Source organism: Equus caballus, chromosome 13 (assembly GCF_041296265.1).
Source record: "Equus caballus isolate H_3958 breed thoroughbred chromosome 13, TB-T2T, whole genome shotgun sequence".
Classification (NCBI taxonomy): Eukaryota; Metazoa; Chordata; class Mammalia; order Perissodactyla; family Equidae; genus Equus; species Equus caballus.
Window position 1 is genome coordinate 10,965,448 of NC_091696.1, and position 20,743 is coordinate 10,986,190.

Here is a 20,743-nt window from a genome sequence, read left to right on the forward strand (position 1 = left end):
AACAACAAACAAACAAACAAACAAAATGTTATCATGCTTCTCGTGTAGACTTCCGGAGCTTGCCTTTTGGACTCGTTCCGTTGTGAAGATGCCTCTGTGTTGCAGTAAATGTGGTCACTTTTCTCTGATGTTTGTACCCAGTTGTGTGACCAGACCCGCATTTATTATCCTTTCATCTGGTGATTCGTCTCTGCTCCTTTTTTCTGTTTTGGTCCCAGTTAGAGGTTTCCTCAAGTGTCTGGTGACATCCCATCGTCTGTCCCTATATAAGAGCAAGGCACTAGCATGTGGAAGCTCTTTGTGCACGTGTGTGTACATGAGCATGTGTGTCGGGGTGTTTTTGGGGGGCCGTCGACTGGTGGCCTTGACTGTGAGTGATCAGCTCCATGTTTTGTTGGGGGAGTCCCCAGGGTGTCAGTATCTGTGGCTCTTCTCTCTTGGGCTCACAGTTTGTCGGGTGGGAAGCCCTCAGTTTCCCTGCTGGGTGGGGTGGTTGACAGCTGTGCATCTGGCCACCTGTCTTCCAGGAGCCAGGCTGGGGAAGGGCTGGGGATGGTCACTCAGTCCCTTGCACATGGCCTGGAGAAACCGTGTCTTCTGTCAACAGTGGGGAAGGGGGTCCCTAGGCTGCATGAGGGAGGGAGGGGTCTGCCTGCTCCTGTCAATGGCATTTTGCCCACCTTGCACACCCACCTTCCCACGCCCCTGCCGCTCCACCCTCCTGAGCAGTGAGTTTGCGGCCTGCAGTCTCCGGTCTTGAGGCCGAGCTGTGAGCTTCCTCTGGTCTGGTGAGGCCGCTGTGGCTGCTCCAGCAGCTTCCCAGCTTTAGGATTTGGTGGATTTCTCCTTTGCCCCCCCTTTCTTGTTCCCTTTGTCCTGTGAGTTTGGACCTTACTGTTCGGAGGGAGCAGAGACAGCTTGGGTGTCAATCTTCCATATTAAACTGGAAGTCTCATTTGCACAATGCCTGAATTTTTGTATGGAGTAAGGCTGTATGTGGTGACACTGATTTTATAGGAAACAGATCAGGTTTATCTTTCATGGCAATATTTGAGGAGCTCCTTCCAACCAGGCTGCCAGCGAGTGACACGTGATGAACACATGTTGGGATCACCTTTAGAGCGACTTCATGAAACACCGGGATCACCAGTCTCGTTAGTGTAGGAGCCTTAGTTGTGGTGAGAAGAAGGAAGCAGTGCAGGCTTTGGCGCTGAGGCCTGGGTTCAAATCCTGCCTCCATCATTTAGTCGTGGGATGTCTCCACTCCCTCATCTGCAAAAGGCGAGACCTTCCTAACTGGGAGCTATTCTTACTTAACCGTAGCATCCTTACTGGACTAAGAAATGACACCCCCATCTCACGTTTATGTGGCACCTCATTCTCCATAGTGGTTCCCACCTGTTTTCTTCACGTACACGCACACACGCCAGGACACAGAAGGACTAAAAACGGACTCGTTTTGCATTGCGATGGTCTGCCGCAGTGGTTGCATCTTCCCTCTCTGTTATTTCGTCTCCTTCCCTCTGGCTTGTAATCTTCCCCAACACGATGACATCTTACTTCCTGCCTTAGAACTCACTCTTCTCCCCTCGTGCAGGGGTGGACCACGTCAGCTCAGGCTCTGCGTCCTTGTGAAACCCTTTCTGCCTGCCCAGCCTCAGGAGCTCCCTCTCCCCTGAAGCCCCACGGCCCTTCGCAGCCTGCCTCCCGCCTCTGCGGTGCTTACTGAGTCCCTTGATCCGGCCTGGGGGTCTTGCCTGCGGGGGCATCCTCAGGTGAGCAACCACACCTGATGTGTGGCCTCCTCCACAGGGCCGGGTCATTTCTCATCGATTGACAGAGAAAAAGATGCTTAGGGAAAGGTCGGGTCTTGCTTGAGTTCCTGGGTGGCACAATAGAAGAGTCATTGATGGGTCTGCAAGGAGTTTCAAGTCACAGCATTCGGTCTGGTACTTTCTCTCTGTTCTCCTCCTGTGTTAAGAAACAGCTTAGGCCAGCTGGACGCGGGCAAGCCGGGCAGAAGTTTTAAGTTATCCACGATGCATGATGACCACGAGGTTATTCCACAGTTGCCGTCTGTTTACTTCGTTAGAGCTGCCTCTTCATCCATTCCCCTCCCTAACTTGACTTCATCCCAGCCGGTGTTTTCCGGTCTCTAATTGAAGGCTCTAGACCTGGGCGGGTCAAGAAGTCGGCGGCTTTGGCAGATGAAGCGGCCCGAGCAGACGCATGTCGTTCCCTCTAGATGGAAACCCCTCACAGGGCTGTGCCTCCCTGCTCGGGACAGACTCAGCCGTGCAATCTCCTTCCTGCAGGCCCGAAGGGAGTGCTTCCTCCTTGTGGTTCTCGACTTCAGAAGCTGCCCCGTTAGACGAAGTTCAACTGTTTCTCCAACTCGCACGACTTTGGGGCAGCTGGTCGCCCTGCTGTGCCACCGTTTCTCGTGCACTTGAGGAAAAGCCTCCTTCTGACCCCCATGAGCACTTTCCAAGGTTTCCTCTTCTCTGCTTCCCTCTTCATCAGTAAACTGAAACCGCTGTCTGGAAGCCGCAGCAGTTCTGTGGTCCCTCCTCGGGCCTCATCCTCCGTGACCTCCCGGTGTCCCCTCCCTCCGTTGCCTCCTTGCCTCCCACACGTGCCGGCTGATCAGGCCCCGGTGCTTGAGCTGGCCCTCCTCTTTTGTGGCCGCGCCTCCGCCACGCTGTGCCTTCTCCTTGGGGCACCCTCCCTCTCCATCCTTCTCCCTCCGCCTCGGAAGTCCTGCCCAGCTCAAGTTCCTGTTTCTCTTTGAACGGCTCCCTTCCGAGCCCCTCTGGCTGATGGAATCGGTCCTCTGAACCCCCAGGTACTCCAGCCCCGCCCTGTGTTTCTGCCTCCCTGCACCCCGTATCACAGCCATCTGGGGCCTGGTGGTGTTCCTCTTCTGGGCGGTCAGCTTATCCACGCAGGGCTGTGCTTGACTCTCAGACTCCAGCACCTCCCACGGTGCCTTGCACATAATAGGCATAGCATTCAATAAATGTCATATTTTTGAAATATCTGTAGAAATAAAAAGACATGGTTTTTTTTTTTTCAGGAGTCAAAATGCATGGCTTTCATCCACTTTCAACACATAAAAGATGTTTTCAACACAGAAAGGCCTTTCACCGCTCTTAATAGTCGGCTTTTGGAATGATGTGGACTAGAATGAAGGATGAGGACGAACGTCTCTGAAATCAGCTGTTTTGAATTAAATAAAGCAGAGCGAGGCTGGAGTCAGGCGAAGCGCGGGGCTGGGCTCTAACCAGTTGAGGATGAACGTGCTGGGCTCCTTAAACTTGGGGGGGGCCGTCTTCCCAGAAACGAGGCAGGGAGGGAGGGACGGCACCTGTCTGGCTCCCACTCCTGCCCTCACGAGGCTGTCACCCCCTTACGGTGACTTGGTTCAGATGACGCTGCCCCTCCTGTGGCTTTGCATAATGGCAAGGAAGGTTTTTTTTGTTTTTGTTTTTTTTTTGGCAGGGATTTTTTTTCCCTAACTGTTCTTCCTGGTGATTTTCAGAGATGAGCTTCATCAGGTTTACTTAACAACCATGAGGGCGAGTTGTAGGAAGGGCGAGGTGGCAGGAGCCCGCCGGGGACCCTCGCTGCCCTGTGGACGTCTGCAGGTGTGTTGGGCGGACTGCGCGTCCCCGTCCCCTGCTCTCCGTGGGTCTGCCTGCTCCACATTGAGCGTGGTGGCTTGGACGTCCTGTGTCCAGCAGCCCCCCCAGCCGCTGTGCAGTAGCCAACTTTGCACAGAAAGTGTACGTTCAGCTAGCCGTAGGAAACCTGATTAAAGAAACTAAATATGAAGCAAGCCTCACTAAGTCCCTACACGACGTGCTGAGCTGACCTCTGTCTCAGGGGGCCCTTGGTCTGTGAAGATGGTGGAGGTGATTTTCCCACCCCGAGGCAGGCTGTTTAATAGACGTCCCCAACACACTAGGGGTTCTCTTCTCCATGCTGGCTGGGGACGGGACGAGGCTGTGCTGTTGGCTGGCTGCTAGAACGAACCCCTGGAAATTCAGGGGCCTCCAGGTCTGCTGGCTTGTGATGAATCGTCTGGACCGCGGTGCAGCTGAATCTGTCTGCTGCCACGTGTTTCCTCCAGCCGGGCTTGTCCCCCGTGGGCAGGTGGCTCTTGGTGCCGGCAGTTCTTGCAGGAGCTGCATTCCTCCGGTAGAGCCAGCCCTTCCCTGGGCGCTGTCAGGACGGTCACCTGGGGCCATTCCAGACCCTGCAGTCCAGTACGGATCAGGCCGTGCGTCAGCGACCCCGGGCTGACGCTTCAGCTGAATGCCGAGAGCACACACCCCAGGCACACCTCAGTACAGTGCTAAGGCCAGGACAAAGAGGAATTTGAAAACCGGACACCGTCTTGCAGTTGTCCGGGGACTGGGCCCACGACCAGGGAGCTTGATTGAAAAAAAAAGTCATATCTAGATGCCTCAAGGTTATGACAAAGCCAGAGCAGCCTGTAACCAAGCAACTGGACAGAAGTCTCGCAAAGAGCGTTTCAGTTTCTGTTTTGGGGGTGCTGGCGGGGGTTCCGCTCTGGAGCCTGACTCTGGTCTGCGTTGGTGGGTTTTACTCTGTTCAGGTCTCAGCCCAGATGTCCCCTCCCCACCCTGTCTGAATGGCAGCCCCTCCCAGCCCCTTGCGCCCCTCTCCTGGACTTTTTCTTCTTTAATGACTTACCGTCACGTGAGCCACTATTTATAACAGCTGTCCCCTCCCTCCCCCTCCGCCCTGTGAACTGTGGCGGCGTAATGAAGGGACACTTGGCCCCTTAGAATGGGAACGGCTTTCTGATCCCAAGAATGTCTTCCTATTTGTTGATGGATCGTGAAAACCGGTACACATCTACTTTTTTTCGCTGAAGAAATCTGGTAACATTAAGCTTTCTAGCTTCAAAGTAGGTCAGATGGCTAATGATTGAAAATGGATTGGCGTCCGGAGTCTTTGGAAATGTAAAGCTGGACTCTGCTGTAGCTTTGTTTCCCTGCTTGTCATTAAAGCGGCTCGGGTGGACGCTCAGGTTGCAGGAGCTGCCGACCCGGGGGCTGAGGGCAGAGCTGCGGAGAAACCAAGTGCAGGCGCCCCTCCCTCCACCTGAGAGGCCAGTTTATGATTAACTCAGTGAGTCTAAAAGGCGATTTCTGGGGGCTGAAAACATTCCCTTTGAAAAAATGATTTAAAATGACCAATTGACCGTATCCGGGGCCGAACCTGCATGATTCAGCTCCTTTTAAAAATATCTTTTCTCAACAAATTGCTTCCTTAACATTTTAATTTGTTGATCATGAAGGAAGCTTGCCAAATATTAGCTGTTCTTTTCCGTTTCCTACAGCTTCGAGCTTGCCTTATTTGGCATATTTCAGTGGAACTGTAAGGTCACTCCCTATTTTTCTTCCCAAATAACTATATTTATTACTGTCAAGTATTGGCGGGTTTGATCCAGCTGTCATCAGAATGTTTGGAAATATTGTTTTTTGCCAGAAATGTTGATTTAATGATCTAATACTGACATGGCTTGTTTTCTCTGCTGACTTGATAACTTGTTCAATAAACTCCCCTCTTAGTGAAACCACACTGCTCCTTTTTTTTCCCTCCTGCCGTAAACTTCATGGGCACTGTCTTCAAGACAGTAGTAGAAAGGTGTCTTTTTCTACGTGCCCCCCCCCCCCCCGCCTTTCTGTCTCTTTCTCTCTTTTCTCTCTTTTTCTCTCTCCTTTTCTTTCTCCGTCTCTCCTCCTCCCTTCCTTGTCTTTCTTTTTTTTTTGTGGAGGAGTGGGGTTGGGGGAGGGCCTAGATGATAGCAAAGACCCTCCTTGAAGAAGCTAGCATTGCTGCCACTCGGTATTTTGAAGAGTACTTAAGAAAAATTTTTCCGTACGGAAACTTTCAAAAGATACAGCAAAGCAGAGCAACACCTGTGATAAACCCCACCTGTGCCATCGCCAGCTTTGCCAGTTATCAGCTCACGGCCAGTCTAGTTTCATCTCTACCCCCACTTGCTTCTGGAATTTTGAAAAGGATGCCTTTATTTTATCCAGAAATATTTCAGTACGTATCTCTAAAAGATAATGTCTCTATTTTTTTTAAAAACAGCCTAATACCATTATCACATCTGAAAATATCAGTGAATGATATGAAGCAGGCGTTTTTTCTGCGCGCTGCCGCAGTGAGACAGCCTTGGCTGTCCCCGCAGAGAGGGGCTTGACGCAGAACCCCGCCACGGGGCCAGTGCTGCTGCTGCCCTGGCCGGCCTGGGCCTGGGCCTGGGCCAGGCGCTGCTCTTTCTGAGCCTCCATTTCTTGTCTGTAAGACTGGAGAGTTGCACTCTTTCTTCTGACTCTCAAGGTCTGGAGTCTCTGAGCGTGGGAGGTGCTGGCTGGCTTTGGACCTGGCCTGTCACTCAGCCCGGCGGAGGAGGAGCTGGGCAGGCGCTTCCTGTGCCCGGCAGGTTCCGCGCAGCCCTGTGCTGCCTCATTCCTGCCGGGTGTGGGAGTTTGTCTCTTCCTCCTCCGTTGCATCCTCCAGCGGTTGAATGCGCACTCCTGGCCATCTTTTTTGTCCTGGCAGGTGGTTTCCTGTGCCAGGGATTCTCCTGTATTGCCCGTGCTGATCATCTGAAACCGAGTAATAGCTGATTCTCTAAGTGGAAGATCTGTTTCCATGCTCAGTAGTTAGCTGTTAAGGGTCAGTAACAGGTGTCAGATTTGTAACCCATTTTCACCCCCATCTTTTGGAACTGAAATGTCTCCGTCATCTGAATTTAACAAACTGTCCGGCCCTGCGCCAGGTAGATGCTGGGGCTCCTGGCTCAGTCAGGTGCTGGCTGTGTCTCCAGGAGCTGCCGTCCTGTGGCAAGAGGGCCTGTGCCCAGCGCCGCACACAGCAGGCTGGGCTGGGTGTAGGGTTGGGGGCCCGGGGCTGGGGCAGGGCAGGACAACAGGTCCTGATTTGGTGGTAATGGTACTGCTGGGCCTTGGAGCATGAGTGGGCTTCCCACATATCTGGGCTGGTGGGGGATGGCGTGTAGTCACGTGTCAGTCACGCATAATCCACTGTGGGGTTATAATCACCGTTAACATTGCGATTCATTTCCTTTGGATATTTTTCTGTGAACGTAGGCATTTTTGACATCTACTCACGGAGTCAGTACCTCAAGAAACGTGTAATGAGCCTCTGGCCACGTGCCAGACACTTCTTGGCTCTGGGGTTGGTGGGGAGGGGTCAGGATCATTCTTGCCCTCAGGGAGCCTACATTCTGGTAGGTTTAAGTGATAAATCAGTGTCGGACAGTGGGTGATGTTTGTATTCTGTTTAGTTCACTTTACAAATGACACCAGGCTGCCAGTAGAATAGTCGCCTGCCTTTCAGCCTGCGATTGCCCTTCAGCTTGACAGAGGACAGCAGCCCGTGACGTGTGACCGTCTTCGTGCCAGCCCCTTATGCAGGCTCAGAAGGTGCTCACAAGGCCGGGCGGGCTCAGGACCTGCCCCCTTCCCCTTGGAGTTGCCTGCGAAGGGGTGGGTTTTTCCTCTTTTTGAGTAATGATACTGACCTGGTACGCATTGAGGGAGATATTTAAAATCCTGGTATAATTTGCAACCCAAGTATTTCCTTAAATTGTTTCATTACCAGGGTTGGTGTAGGGGCAATTGTGTTGATTTTCTTACAATTTACAAGGGCTGGGTATATGTTTGGAAATGTCAGACCTGAAGTTTAATGCTCAGAAAAGATACCTCTTACTGTTGGTTTATCTGGAAAATGTGGCTCCAAATTCAAATATATGCCCAAACAGAAGAGCATGTTGAATCCCTCAGTAGCCATTACGCAGCTTCAGGGATTATGTGCTCCTGGCCAACCGTGTTTTAGCTGTGCCTTCTCATTCCCCACCCCAGCTTAGCGTGGAAGCAAATCCCAGACAGCATATCTTATTTCATCATATTTCAGTCTCTCTAAAAGATAAGGACTTGTTTTGTTTTTAAACACAAACACAATACTGTTATCAGATCCCCCCCCAAAATGGCAAAAAATCGTTAGTGTCAACTCTCCAGTCCATACTCACATTTCTTTTTTCCCATAAATGTCATAATCTGAAAAAGTTCGTCTGACTCCCAATCCATGGCAGATCCTGGTGTTGGGATGGGTTCGTGCGTCTCGTGGTCTTTGAAGTCTCTCAACTGACCAGTCCCCCCGCCCCCACCCCATGTAATCTATTGCTGGATCTGAAGATCAGATCTGGGTCTTTTTTTTCAGCTGGATTCTGTTTTAGGTGATGGTATATGTTTCCATCAGGAGGTGTATAATGTATGTGTGATGGCAGGGTTGTTTTTTTTCCCCCAATTTTTTAAAATGTAAAATACACGTAAAATTTACTATCATAACTGTTTTGAAGTGTACAGGTCAGTGGTCATAACTCCATTCTCATTGTTGTGTAACCATCACCACCATCCGCCCATAGCACTCTTCATCTTCCCAAACTGAAATGCTGCCCCCGTTCAACACTAACTCCCCAGCCTCCCTCCCCCAGCCCTGGCGCCCACTGTCCTCTCTGTCTCTATGAATGCCTGCTCTAGGGGCCTCATAAGTGGAATCATACACTGTTTGTCCTTTTCTGACTGGCTTATTTCGCTCAGCATAATGTCCTCAAGGTTCATCCATGATGTAACATATGTCAGGGTGTCCTTAATTTTTCAGGCTGAATAATATTCCATTGTATGGATAGACCATATTTTGTTGATGTGTTCCTCCAGGTACGGACACTTGGGTTGCTTCAACATTTTAGCTGTTGTGAATAATGCTGCTGTGAACATGGCTGTACAAATAACTCTTGGAGACTCTGCTGTCAGCTCTTTTGAGTATATGCCCAGAAGTGGAGTTGCTGGATCATATGGCAGTTCCATTTTTAATATTTTGAGGAACCTTCATACTGTTTTCCACAGCGGCTCTGGCATTTTACATTCCCACCAGCAGGGCACAAGGATTGTGACTCCTCCACGTCCTTGCCAACGTGTTTCCGTTTTTTTTGATAGAAGCCACCCTAATGGGTGCAAGGTAGTATATCATTGTGGTTTGGATTTGCATTTCCCTAATGATGGCACTTACATTTAATACCTTACTTAAACTTTATATTTCATCTGGGGGTGCTTCAAGATGGGGAATATATTTAGTGAGCCACCTTAATTATTTCTAAAAAAAAAAAACTGGGAAATGCTGTTTCTCACACAGTATTCACAGTGTACGTCATTTGTTTGAAACATTTTGTAGAATCACCAAAATTAGACCAACCCTGTCAGTCACGCAGAAGCTGAAATCCAGACAGGTCGAGGCTTTGCCCAGGGCCTCGGCCCGGTGAGCTGGAAGAGGGGGCCAGGCCCTGGGCCCTGAGTCCCCTCCCGGCCCTGGCTGGCTCGTCCTGCTGCCCCCTTCGCAGGCCCTGTGGTCTTTTGGGGGAGGCCCAGGTGCACAGCGGCCCGGTGGTTGCTGCACGGGCCCACCCGCAGCTGCTCTTATTATAGCCTGGTTATTCTTATTTGTCAAGAAACCCAGAACAACTGTGTTCTTCACAGTGGATGCTTATGCACATGACCTTTTGAGAACATATTTCTGGATGCTGCAGAGGCACTGATGTTCATGTAGATTAGCCGAAGTGCAATCCTTATTTCTTTCAGCTGAAATTGCCTGTCTGTTCCTTTAAGACTTTCACATGGTGGAGTTATTGTTTCTCATGCCGTTAAGTGTTTATTAGTACCCCTGTATAATTTAGCATATTATTTTCAGATGACAGAAGAGCCCCGTGAGAGGGGTGGTAAAGTCTGATGTTGGTTAAACTTTACCGGCCGCATCGCTGTCGGGGGTGCTGAGTGCTGGGTGCGAATGCGGATGGGACAGGCAGGTTGGAGGGGGCGTTGGACCGGCCAGCTGCAGCAGGCATGTAGCACGTGTCATGCGCATGTCCTCCTGGGGGCAGCTGGTGTCTGTTGACACACTTGTGTGTAGTCTCTGAACACGGCTGCTTATGAATGTAGGAAGTGTGTGTGCACACCTGGCACGTGCAGAGACGTTGTCGAGCCCTATTTATGATGGCCATGGTGGGAAGTGCGTCCCCTTCTTCATTAAGCTAATCTGTTTTTTGTTTAGTAAGGGCCAGGCACAGTACTGGGGATTATGACAGCCCTGCCTTCATGGGACTTATATTTTAATGGTTTCCAGGGAAAGCCACACTTGTTCTTGAGAGACTTTGGCAAAGCAGATGACCTTAAAGTCTTCCAATACTTGGAATGCTTGTTTTACAGTCTCCAGACAAAAGCATCGTTTCAGACCCTTCATTGCAGACGTGAACATTTATTTTAAGGACTCAAATTAAGCCAGAGGAGATAAATGAGCAGGCCTGGTTGTTTGCTGAGCATTCATGGCCGACACAGCGAACCACTTATACTGTTGGTGACAAATGCAATCATGAGAATTTCAACCCTGAGACACTGTAAGCAACACGAGCCGTGAACCGTTGAGTTGAAGGTGATACTTTGTCCTCTGGCATTTGATCGACTTCAGAACCTACATGGAAGGCGGCATGGGGGCCTTTGGGGAAATTTCCGTGTAAGAAGTTTCAGAGAGTTTTATAAAGTTCATTTGAAGTTTGTGTGATTTGATTTTCCATGGTGATAATGCGCCGTGTGTTACTGCAGCCATTTTACTTCTGTTTTTTTCTGTGTGCTTAATGTGACAAAGTGGAGAAGAGTCCACAACGGTGGCTGAAATGATGGTGGATCCTTACACACAGGCACCTTCCAGAACGCGTGTGACGGAGCCAGCTCAGGCGGCAGCGTTTTGGTTGTTCAGGGGGCTCTTTGGATGCTCAGTTTTAATGGCAGACTATTTATTAGGTCTGGCCATCAAGCAGTGAGTCCCACAGCCAGAGCCACATAGAAGCCCTGCTCGTCCTGGGGGCCGGCAGCGTCCAGGATGAAGTCACACCCAGCGTGCCGAGTGGCATGGCCGTGGCAGACCTGAGGCTTTGTTGTGGAGGAGAAGAGGGAGGCAGGGGGGCAAGGACAGGCACAGAGGAGCCGCGGAGCCAGCAGGTGCATCAGCAGACCGACACTGCACCTGCTGCTCTTGTCCTTCGGGACCTTCGTCTCTGGGTGTCGCCATCAGAAGCTCAGACTTCAGAGAATTTGCTCTTCTCTTTTTTAGCCAGCTTCTTTCTAGAGTCATTCGCTTGTGGCTTTAACTGTCACCGCAGTGTGGATGTGGCAGAAGTGCAGTCCCGCCAAGCTTGGTCACTTGGTGGCCCAGCTTCCATCAGCTGGGCTGGGACCGTCTCACCCGTTCTCATTCCCGTTCGTGGAGCTGCCTGTGCCCGTGTGGGGCTGGCTCGTATCCTCCTGCCGATCTGCTGAACCTTGGCCTCGGGGTGGCCTGGCACCTTCCCTGGCTGGCACAGGGCTTGAATTTGCCCCTCTCTGGTGTCCCTCTTCCCCTCCTGTCCAGGCGGCTCTCGCAGTGGGAGATGGTGTCTGTATGTGGCCCACCCTCCCTCCTCGGCCCATCTTTATTGCAGGTGTGCGAGCTGTGGGTGCTCCTGTGTGGGGTGCTTGCTGGACACACAGCGCCGTGACCCATGACCACTGCGATGCTGTCCCGCCCTCAGGGAACCCCTCACTTAACTGGGTATGGGAAAAGTTGGCCGTGTAGAACTTCGTCTAAGTTAACTGTGCAGGAAGTACTGTGAGCGGACAGACAGTAAGTGCTTTAGGAACCGACAGGAGAAAGGGCACTGCTACAGGAGTGATCAGGAGGGCTTCCAGGAGGAGCTGCTGGCTGAGTGGGAGACGAGGGATGGAGACCATTTGGCAGGCGGGGGAGGGAGCGGTGTCTTGGGCAGGGGCACATACCATGAGCGGGCTCCTGTGCACTCAAGGATCCATGGCTAGATCTGAAAGGGAGTTGGGGAGAGAGCCAGACGTGTTAGCAGGAGAGTAAGGCCCCGAGTGCCAGGCGCAGCAGTCCTCCAGGTCTGACCCGCTAGGCGGTGCCATCGAAGACTTCCAGAGGAATGTGGTATGGCTGCCGTGATGTGTCCCTCCCCGACTTCCGGAGAGTTCCGTGGGTAGAGGGCCTGGAGCCTGGACTCCAGGGTTATGAGGGCCCATGGCACCTGTTGTCGGGGGGCCAGGAAGGGAGGGGCCCAGGAAGAGCCGAGGTGTGCCCTGAGGCATGACTGGAGGGGAACGGAGGGCTCAGTCAGAAACACAGACGGGGGAGGAGCATGGAGAGCATAGCATGTGCTGCCTTCAGACATCCTGAATAAACAGAGCAGTGCAGGAGGCAGGGTGAGGCCATCCTGCCTGCTAAATTCCCAGTGCCTGGCACATAGTCCTTAGTGAACATGCGGCCCGAGCTTGGGAGGGGGCGGGGCAGGCAGCACTGGCCACTGGACTGTCCTAGGGCCTGGCAGCCTCCTGACTTCCATAAGCGAGTGGCTTCCCTGAGGCTCGAATCCAATGGGAAAGGCCGAGGGCTGAGCGCTGGCTCGGGGAGCAGTGCACTTAGTGGGCGTGGAGGGAGTGGAGGGCGCAGGAGGGGATGGGCACAAGGTCAGGAGGCTGCCTGCAGGCGGTGGTCACTGTGGGCACGGGAACCTGGGCTTCTGGCCGGGGGGACCTCGGTGTCCCCAGTGTGAAGAAGGCGGACACGTGGGCTGCCAGAGGGTAGAGTGAAGGCTCGTGGGCAGGGGCGCGGCGGCAGGGCTGTGCCTTGTTCCGTCTCTGATGGCTTCCCTCTGTCCCCCACCGCCTCGTCAAACAAACGTAAACACTGTTGCTAAGACTCCTCTTGTCCTTCTCCCCCCATCGCTTCATTTCCCACTCAGGTGTGCCTCCCACGTGCACCCGCCATCCCCACGCTCCCCCTCAGGGCTGCCGCCACCTGGGAAGCCAGGTCCTCGTCCCTTCTGGCCTGACCCCCCCTCCCTGAACGCCCTCTCTCAGCCCCTCCTGAGACTGCCACGCTGCCCCAAGGCCACGTCGCCCCCTTGGCCCTGTGGGCCCTTGAGCACCTTGCTGTAGTTGGTCCCTGCGTCTTCATCCCTGTTTGGCGCCTTACAAGGCCACGCGGGTGCAGAGCTCCGTCCTCATGGTTAGTCGTGTCGTCCACTCACCCCTGGGCCCAAAGTGGGTGTCCAGTGACCCGGAGGAAGTGTGCTAACTCGATCGGAGCTCTTTCTTCACTGCCATTCCTAAAACTGTCTAAAAATTAATGGGAGGGGGTCTAGGGCATCTTTTCAGATTGTTTCTTGAGGAAACCTTGAGAACATGAACTTAAAGGGCAACATCACAGCTGTCTTGAGACTGTCGGACAGTAAATACCCTAACCTTAAGTGGCAGAACTGGTTTAACAAGATTTTTCCAACCCTTTGTGGTGTTTTCATTTTCCCCTTTTAAAGTCATCCAGATAAAGCCGGAGGGTAGTATAGAGTTTTGCTTTTTAAAGTTAGTAATGAGTAATTTTGGGGTAGATGCTTTTGAAGTCTGTAAATGATATTTAGGAAAACCCTTGCCTAGTGCCATGCACACATCGGGTTTATAAATATTTATGTAGCTGGACTCACCTGTCTGCTGTGGAGGGACCGAGATGCCCAGGGTGCGGGTGTCACTCAGAGCAGGGGGGACCGTGTTCTCCGTCTGATGCTTTCTTCCTGGAAGCCTGTGGCACGTCGTCATTGAGATGCTCTCTGAGCCCGGCTTTTGGGTTGATTTTAGTATCTGACCGCAGCGTCCAGGGCCGGGGAGACTGCGGGGTTAACCCTCCTCGCTCTCCGGCCTCGCTGGCGCTGTCGGATGCCAGGTCGTCAGCAAGATACAGGCTTTGCCTCAACTTAATTCAGTTCCGTCGTGAGGACTAAGAGGGGATGTGCTGTTAGATGATGGCTTTCAACAGTAAAAGCCGGGCTGTTTTTTTACACCCATCAGAAGGCAAGGTTTTAAGTCTGACTAGATTGAGGGTTTGCAGTGTGAACTCTGTCCTGTCGGTGGACGTGCAAGCCCGAACAGCCACTTCAGAGAGTGATTATTGAGGGTGCCTACAGGAGATGGCGCAGTCTCCTTCCGGGATGGAATAAATGTGCTCCAAGAGACATTCGCGGGCGTGTGCCCGGGGAGACACGCACGGGAACATTCACTGCATGTGGGCGGCGGGAGTAAACAACTGGGGGACATACAGGTGGGCGACCGTGTGCTGTGCAGGGGCGGCAGGCGACAGCAGGCCTCGTGCCACACCTGCAGACGGACCTCACAGTCACAGCACAGAGCAGAAAAGGCCAGCTGGAGGGTGTGTGCAGGGTAATCCTATTTATGTGGAGTTAAGTATGCACAACCACACCTGAGGTTGTTAATGGCACCATGAAGAGCTAGTAAATACAGGAAGAGTTTTTGAGAAAAGTAAATGCCAAATTCTGGGAAGTGATTGTTTGGGGAAGGAGGCGAGATTATGAGACCGAAGAGGGTATAATGGGGGCTGCAACTATAGTATTTTATTCCTTTAAAAATAGCAAATATGGCAGGATGTTACAATTTGATGAAGCTGGGTGGTAGGTACATAGGATGTTATACTTTTATGTATGCTTGAAATATATCATTATAAAAAATTACACACTATACCCTGTCTGTGTGTGTATGTATATGAATAGGCTTTGGTGATCTGTGGCACTAACTTTTTAGAGATTGGGGTGTTTTCTGGGGGCCCCTGTGGATCTCTCTTTTTCCTGCTCATTTATAGAATACTAAAGTTACGGTGGCTTTAATTGTATTTGTTGAAGAACTTTGATGTTCTCTGTTCTTATTTTAAATATTAGACGGTGGGTGAAACTGTCTAGGTTTTTCTACATTTTAAGAAGACAGTTTTAAGGTGTATTTCTCCTGTGGATTATGCCCTTTGATAGAGAAATAGGTCCCTGCCTCTGTTTCTCTTCTAAACAGTGAATTTTCTACAGAAAAATGAGGACAGAACTGCTGAAGTGAAGAGATCATAGTGCCTGCATGTCCTGATGTCGTCCTTAGAATATTCGGGATGCCTCGACAGAGGTAAACCGTAAATTATGCTGAATGTTATCCAGGCCGCGAGTCTGGAATGGTTTCACATTGACCCTGAAACAAGAGATGCTTCTCAGAGTGTGGCTTCTGGCTTAATTGGATTAGGATTATTGCAATCAGGATGGGAGTAAGATGCTACATTCCTTTCGTGCCGGTCTGGGGATGCTCCTAAAGCAGGCCGTTGATAGAATAATATCCTGTGCTTCCTCGGTGTCTCTGTCTGAGGAAATAAGAGCTTAATATGCCCCATTCAATTAATCCTGACAACATCCTTAAAGCTGAATAGAAGGCGGGGGGGTGTTAGCTCCATTTTACCGAAAAAGAGCGGAAACTTGACGAGTGTGAGCTCCCCGGGAGTGCTTGAACTTCTCCCTGAGTACCAGTCAGGAGCACGTCACCTCGACCCATGGCTGAGAGGAAGAGGACACACAAAGGAGGAAGGGAGCATTTATGACCTATCGCCTTGGTGCCGGGCTCTGCCGGGAACTCTCAGGACTGTGATCTCTTGGCTCCCGAGAGCAGCTCAGCAAGGTGGTGGCAGAGCCATCCTGGGTTCTCCCGGGAGTCCAGGCATAGGCCCAAGTCCCCAGGCTGCTCAGGACAGGCTCAGCTCTGCCCATCAGACTCTTGAGTTATGCCTTCGCCACCAGGCCGTGCGTCCAGCCTGGTGGTGTGCGAGAGAAGCTGTGGGGCTCTACGTTGTAGGTGACAAAGGTTCCATGTATTTGAAGCAAAACCGACAGATTCAGTTGTGGTTGGGATGGTTGAAAACAGTCTTACCTAAGTGAAGTAATCTGGAATCATCGAGTCGAATACCAGAACGTTTGCTCTCTGCCTGTCCCAGAGCATCAAGAGCGGGTGCGACTCTCACAGCGTCTGTTGGTTGACTTTCTCCTGCTGCTTTAGCAGTGGTGTCCCACCGTGGGCCAGGAGCTAGCCGGTTTTCATTTCTAACCCTTCTGGGTAGTAATTGTTAGAGAAAGGTCAAGAACAGGGCCTTACAGACGTTCTGCCTTACAGGTGAGGAAAGGGACACTTGGCAGATGAGCTTGTCCGGGGCCACTTAGTATTAAGTGGCAGAGCTGGGATGCACACCCAGACCTCTTCGATTACAAAGTTCACAGTCTTTCAGGTAGAATAAACTGTGTGCCATGCCTTGGGTGGGGTGATTTTTAAAAACAAAATAGTGCGAATCGCTTATGAGAAATAAGGATGAGGGCTTAAATTTCGGCTGCTTTGAATGAGACAATGATTTCTCTTTTTATAAGCAGAGCTCTTTATTAACCAAAAACACTTGGCTGTTAGACATGGTGTTTAATTGCTGTTAGAATGTATTTTTGTCACACTGCCCTGTAATAAGCCAAAGAGCTGTTTGTGCCAAACATAGAAGGCAAGAGGAGGGAGGATGCAGGCGCTTCTCCTCCGCTCCCCGATTGAGCCCGTGGCTTTCTGTTTGCTATTTTGGTGCTGGTTTCTGTTTACCACGTCTACCTTTTACGGAAAGAACACCTGGTCTGAAGGCTGGTCAGGACCTGTGAGGGGGAGACCCCCCACCCCCCCGCCCCCCAGTGCCGCTCAGGTGTGCCCATCTCTGTGCTTTAGCCAAATGCTCTTTTTTTCTGGCCTAAGAGGTTTTTTCCATTCTCTAATGTGTAGGCCTTAAGGTTTTACCCAATAGAGGAAGAACAGCTGTTTATTTGGCTTTTCTTTTGCAAAGTAGAAATGATTTTATCTCTGACTTTAAAAGTAAGAAATGTTACTAAAAATTAAGAAACTACAAAAAAGTATGATGAAGGAAATACAAATCACCATGAATCCTATTACTGTTAACATTTTGGTCTATGTCCTTCCAGACCTTTCTCCTGCTGTGGGCTTTTGTAAACATGAAACTAGGTGAGTAGAAGAACACTTTGGACAGATTGTTAATCTTTCCCCAACGGAGAGTTTACAGTACTATTAAGAGTATCTTTCGGTGTTAAAGAAGAAGTTAATACACTGTTTGTGGAAGTGACATGTACATTGTTTTCCACTGTAGGATTTCCAGTGTTTCATTCAACTGATCTTCTCTTTCCCAACTTTTTCCTACTCTAGATTACATTGGGATGAACATCCTCATACATCTGTGCATGTTTTTTATGATTGTTTGATGTCTGATTATTTCCTTAGGTTAAATTTCTAAAAGTAGAAGTGCTGAGTGAAAGATGTGTGTATATTTTTAAGACTTCGGGTATGTATTAACCAGACTTTCCAGACAAGGGGAACCAATTTATAGCAGCAATTGCACTAAATTCCTTGTATGACTTATTTCTGAGTAAGTAACGTAATCTCATGGTCCCCCCCACCCCAAAAAAGGCATAAAGGGAAGTCTCCTGTCTCTCTGCCCCCACCATTGCTGATTTCTTTGTGTATCCCTCAAGAGTTTCTTTATACATAGAAACAAATATGAATATATGTTATTTTTCCCTTATGTACACAGAGTCTAGCATGCTATGCATACTCTTCTGCACCTTGCTTTTTAATTTTTTTTAATTAACAGTGTTTCTTAGACTTTCCAAATTAGTACATGAAAGCTTAAATTCTCTCTTTCCATTTCTCTCTCTCTGTCTCTCAAAGCTCCATGATTTTCCCTGATCTGAAGGTCCATATTTCATGTACCCAGTTCCCCATTGATAGATATTTGAGTTGCTTCCATCCCTTGCTCTGGAAACAACGCCGCCTTGAAGAACTTTGCACGTCCACCATTTGACATTGATGCACGTTGATCTGCAGGGTACCTGCCTGCAAGGAGAGCTGTGGGTCCGTGGACGTGGATTTGTGAATGTCATGGGTACTGCCAACGTGCCTTTATGTGTCCATTTAGACTTTCCCCAGCGCCATTGGAGAGAGCCTTGTCCACAGCCCTACGGAGTCCACTTTCAATTCTAATTCTTTCATGATCACTCTGGTCGTGCAAATACTGTGCACATAAGGAATGCAAAAAACACAGCAAAACAAACCACCCGCTCTTGTAGGAGAGTGTGTAAGTGCCCCTTGAATTCAATCAGGAGTCAGAAGAGAGAATAAAGCCGGTTACTGTGGGACGCCACCCCCAACACTCCTGAGCCGCCTCCCTCCCTCCCTTCCCCTTCCCCTCCCCTCCCCGTCTGTCTCCGAACTGAAATAACGCCACTTCCTTTTATGAAGCGGGCACTGGCTCCCCGTGTGTGCCACCAGCAGAGCAATGAGTCCTTTTAGAGCCCCACCTCGCGACTAGCAGTCACCTGGCTACAGCTTAGCTAAGTGGTATTTGAAGTAAACATTCCAACAATGAAAAGCTTGAGGAATCCAAACGACTGCAGCTAAAACTGACAAAGCGTGGGCGTGGCCAGGTGGACAGGGGCCGGTTCCTGGTGGCTTTAGCCCCGGGGCCAAGCAGTGCTGCAGCCAGCCCAGCCCTGGGCAGAGGGCCACCTGAGTCGGTGGTGCAGCTCTAGCCAGCATCCTGGTGGACCAGACAAGCCCACCTTCATGCAGTTTTGTTCCAAGCACTATGGTTTCCAAACCACAGAAACAAACTGATACTTTTTAATACAGTGTGATTTTAAAAAATTCTACTAATAAAGAGAAAGAAGATGAACTGGTGGCTTACAAGTTTTTTAATAAAAGTGGGAGGAACTGTTTTCTTCGGAATACCGATAGGGTAAGAAGCCTGTGTGCGCTGATAGGCGATCCTGGCCCAGTCTGTTCTTTGTGCCCTACGTGCTGAAGTATCTAGAAGTGTTGCATTTCGGGCTTTTCCAAACTGCTATAGCAGCCAGTGTCCCCGGGGCTGACTTGTCAGTTCAGCTGAGCCCAGGAGAGTTCTGGGGGCTGCCCGTGGGAATGCAGGGCTCCACCTGGTAGCTTTGCGGGACTCTGACTCCATCCCTGCTGCTGCCGGTGTCCCTTTCTGATGGCTTTAACATGCAAACATTTGAGTCACCTGTCCCGTGCAGGAGTGAGCTCCTCTAAAACACGCGTTGGAATCAGGGCGGATCCCCCTACCCCCATTTTATTTCTAGTTTCAAGTCCTCTAAACTCATGTAACTTTCTACTTTATTCTTCTAGATGAGTACGTTCTAACCACGGGCCTTTCAGAGTTTCCTTCCCAGGGGCTGTTTGTTGTTGGCCCTTCCTGGACCAGGCTGGTTTCTCCAGGGCTCCGGTGGTCTTCGACGCTCTTCCGGGGCTTGCTGCCTGCTGCTCTGGAGGCCCAGCCAGTGGTCTCTCAGGCAGTGTGACCCCCACAGTGGGCTCGCCTGGTCTGACTGAGGGCTGGTTTGCTTTCTTCTGAGACCCGCTGTGGTCCTCGTCTTCCAGGGCCCAGCCGCGCTGAGATGAGACTGCTCCCACTGGGCACTTAGCGGGCTGCCCGAGGGGTCCCTGGTGGGGTTCCAGATGGAGCCTTGATTCACCCGGAGGCTCTGCTCCTGCCTGGAGGCAGCACAGCGGCTCCCGGTCACTCAAGGTCACTCCGTGCAGGCAGCCTGCTTCCGCACTGGGGCACGTGTCTGCGTGTACAGGACTGTAGGATCATGCTCTCATCGTCCCCCACTTGGGGACCTCCATGGTGGGTGGAGACAAACAGGAGTCAGCTGGGACTGGAGGGGACGGTGACTTTGCTGGGGGAGAGGCTGTGTTTGTGGACCGCAGTGCACACCTCGTCCAGAATTGCGTGAACACCTGCGGGAAAGGCCTGCTTTCAAAACAGCTAAAGGCGCATGAGACTCTGCACAGGAATGCCAGAATGCGTTAGATAATGTGCTCCATCGAAAGGGATGTTTTGAACAAACTTAGGAAAGGATTTTTTTAAATGGCTTTCATAAAAACAGTCCTAGGAGTAGGTCATAGAGTTTGGAGAATTTGTCTTCAGAAAATTCAATTCCACCGTATTTATTTTTGATGGAAGCTTGTTGTGGAACCTTCAGAAGTCCCTGTTCCTTAGAAACGGCCACATTAGGAGTGACTGTGCACAGCGAGTTTGGAGGAAGGTGTGCATCCCCCTAGAGAATGGGCCTTGGGGCCTTTCTCCTTATCACGCATCCCCCAGACCCCTCACTGGCCTCGTAAAGAAACAGATGGCGTACCAGGAATAGCTCAGAAATCACCTTGGCTCCTGGCTGTATAAAGAGAAAGGACTGGGACCATAAAAATCTGAAATCTCCCAGGAAAGGAAATTATTCCCTCAGTGAAATATTGATGTAGGGGGAGCATTTAAAAAGACAAAAATTATGAATCCGGATTCGAGTTGAACCAGATCCTGTACTCTAACCTTTTTGAGGATTGTTCATTTAAGAGCAAATAGAATGAAATATAGACTGTAAAAGCAAATCATTTTTATGCTTCCTGGGTTTTTCTTGTCACGTGATTCAACGAACTAATACAAGAGCAGGTTTGGGAATGAGGACTGTGGGGCTTGCGTCAGGTCAGGCACACACTGTGACTTTTTAGGGCCGGGCGAGGGCCTGGGTGGGGAGCGCGGCAGAGCCAGAGAGGCCTCTGGAACGGGATCCTCTGTGAAGAGCATTCTGTTGAGCAGAAATTGCCTGTCCTGTGTCCGAGCAGGGGGAGCAGAGGTTTGAGAAGAGTGTCTTTGTCTG

The 20,743-nt window shown here is 50.8% G+C and overlaps 1 protein-coding gene and 1 long non-coding RNA gene across 20 annotated transcripts in view; both read left to right on the plus strand.

Moving 5' to 3' along the window:
* Positions 1-20,743, plus strand: part of CUX1 (cut like homeobox 1) — a 368,724-nt gene that overhangs the window by 35,413 nt on the left and 312,568 nt on the right. The gene's annotated exons all lie outside the window — the stretch shown is intronic.
* Positions 1,617-5,608, plus strand: LOC138917104 (uncharacterized). The gene is made up of 2 exons (XR_011424613.1): positions 1,617-2,845; positions 3,077-5,608. It is a non-coding gene; the product is annotated as an uncharacterized lncRNA (long non-coding RNA).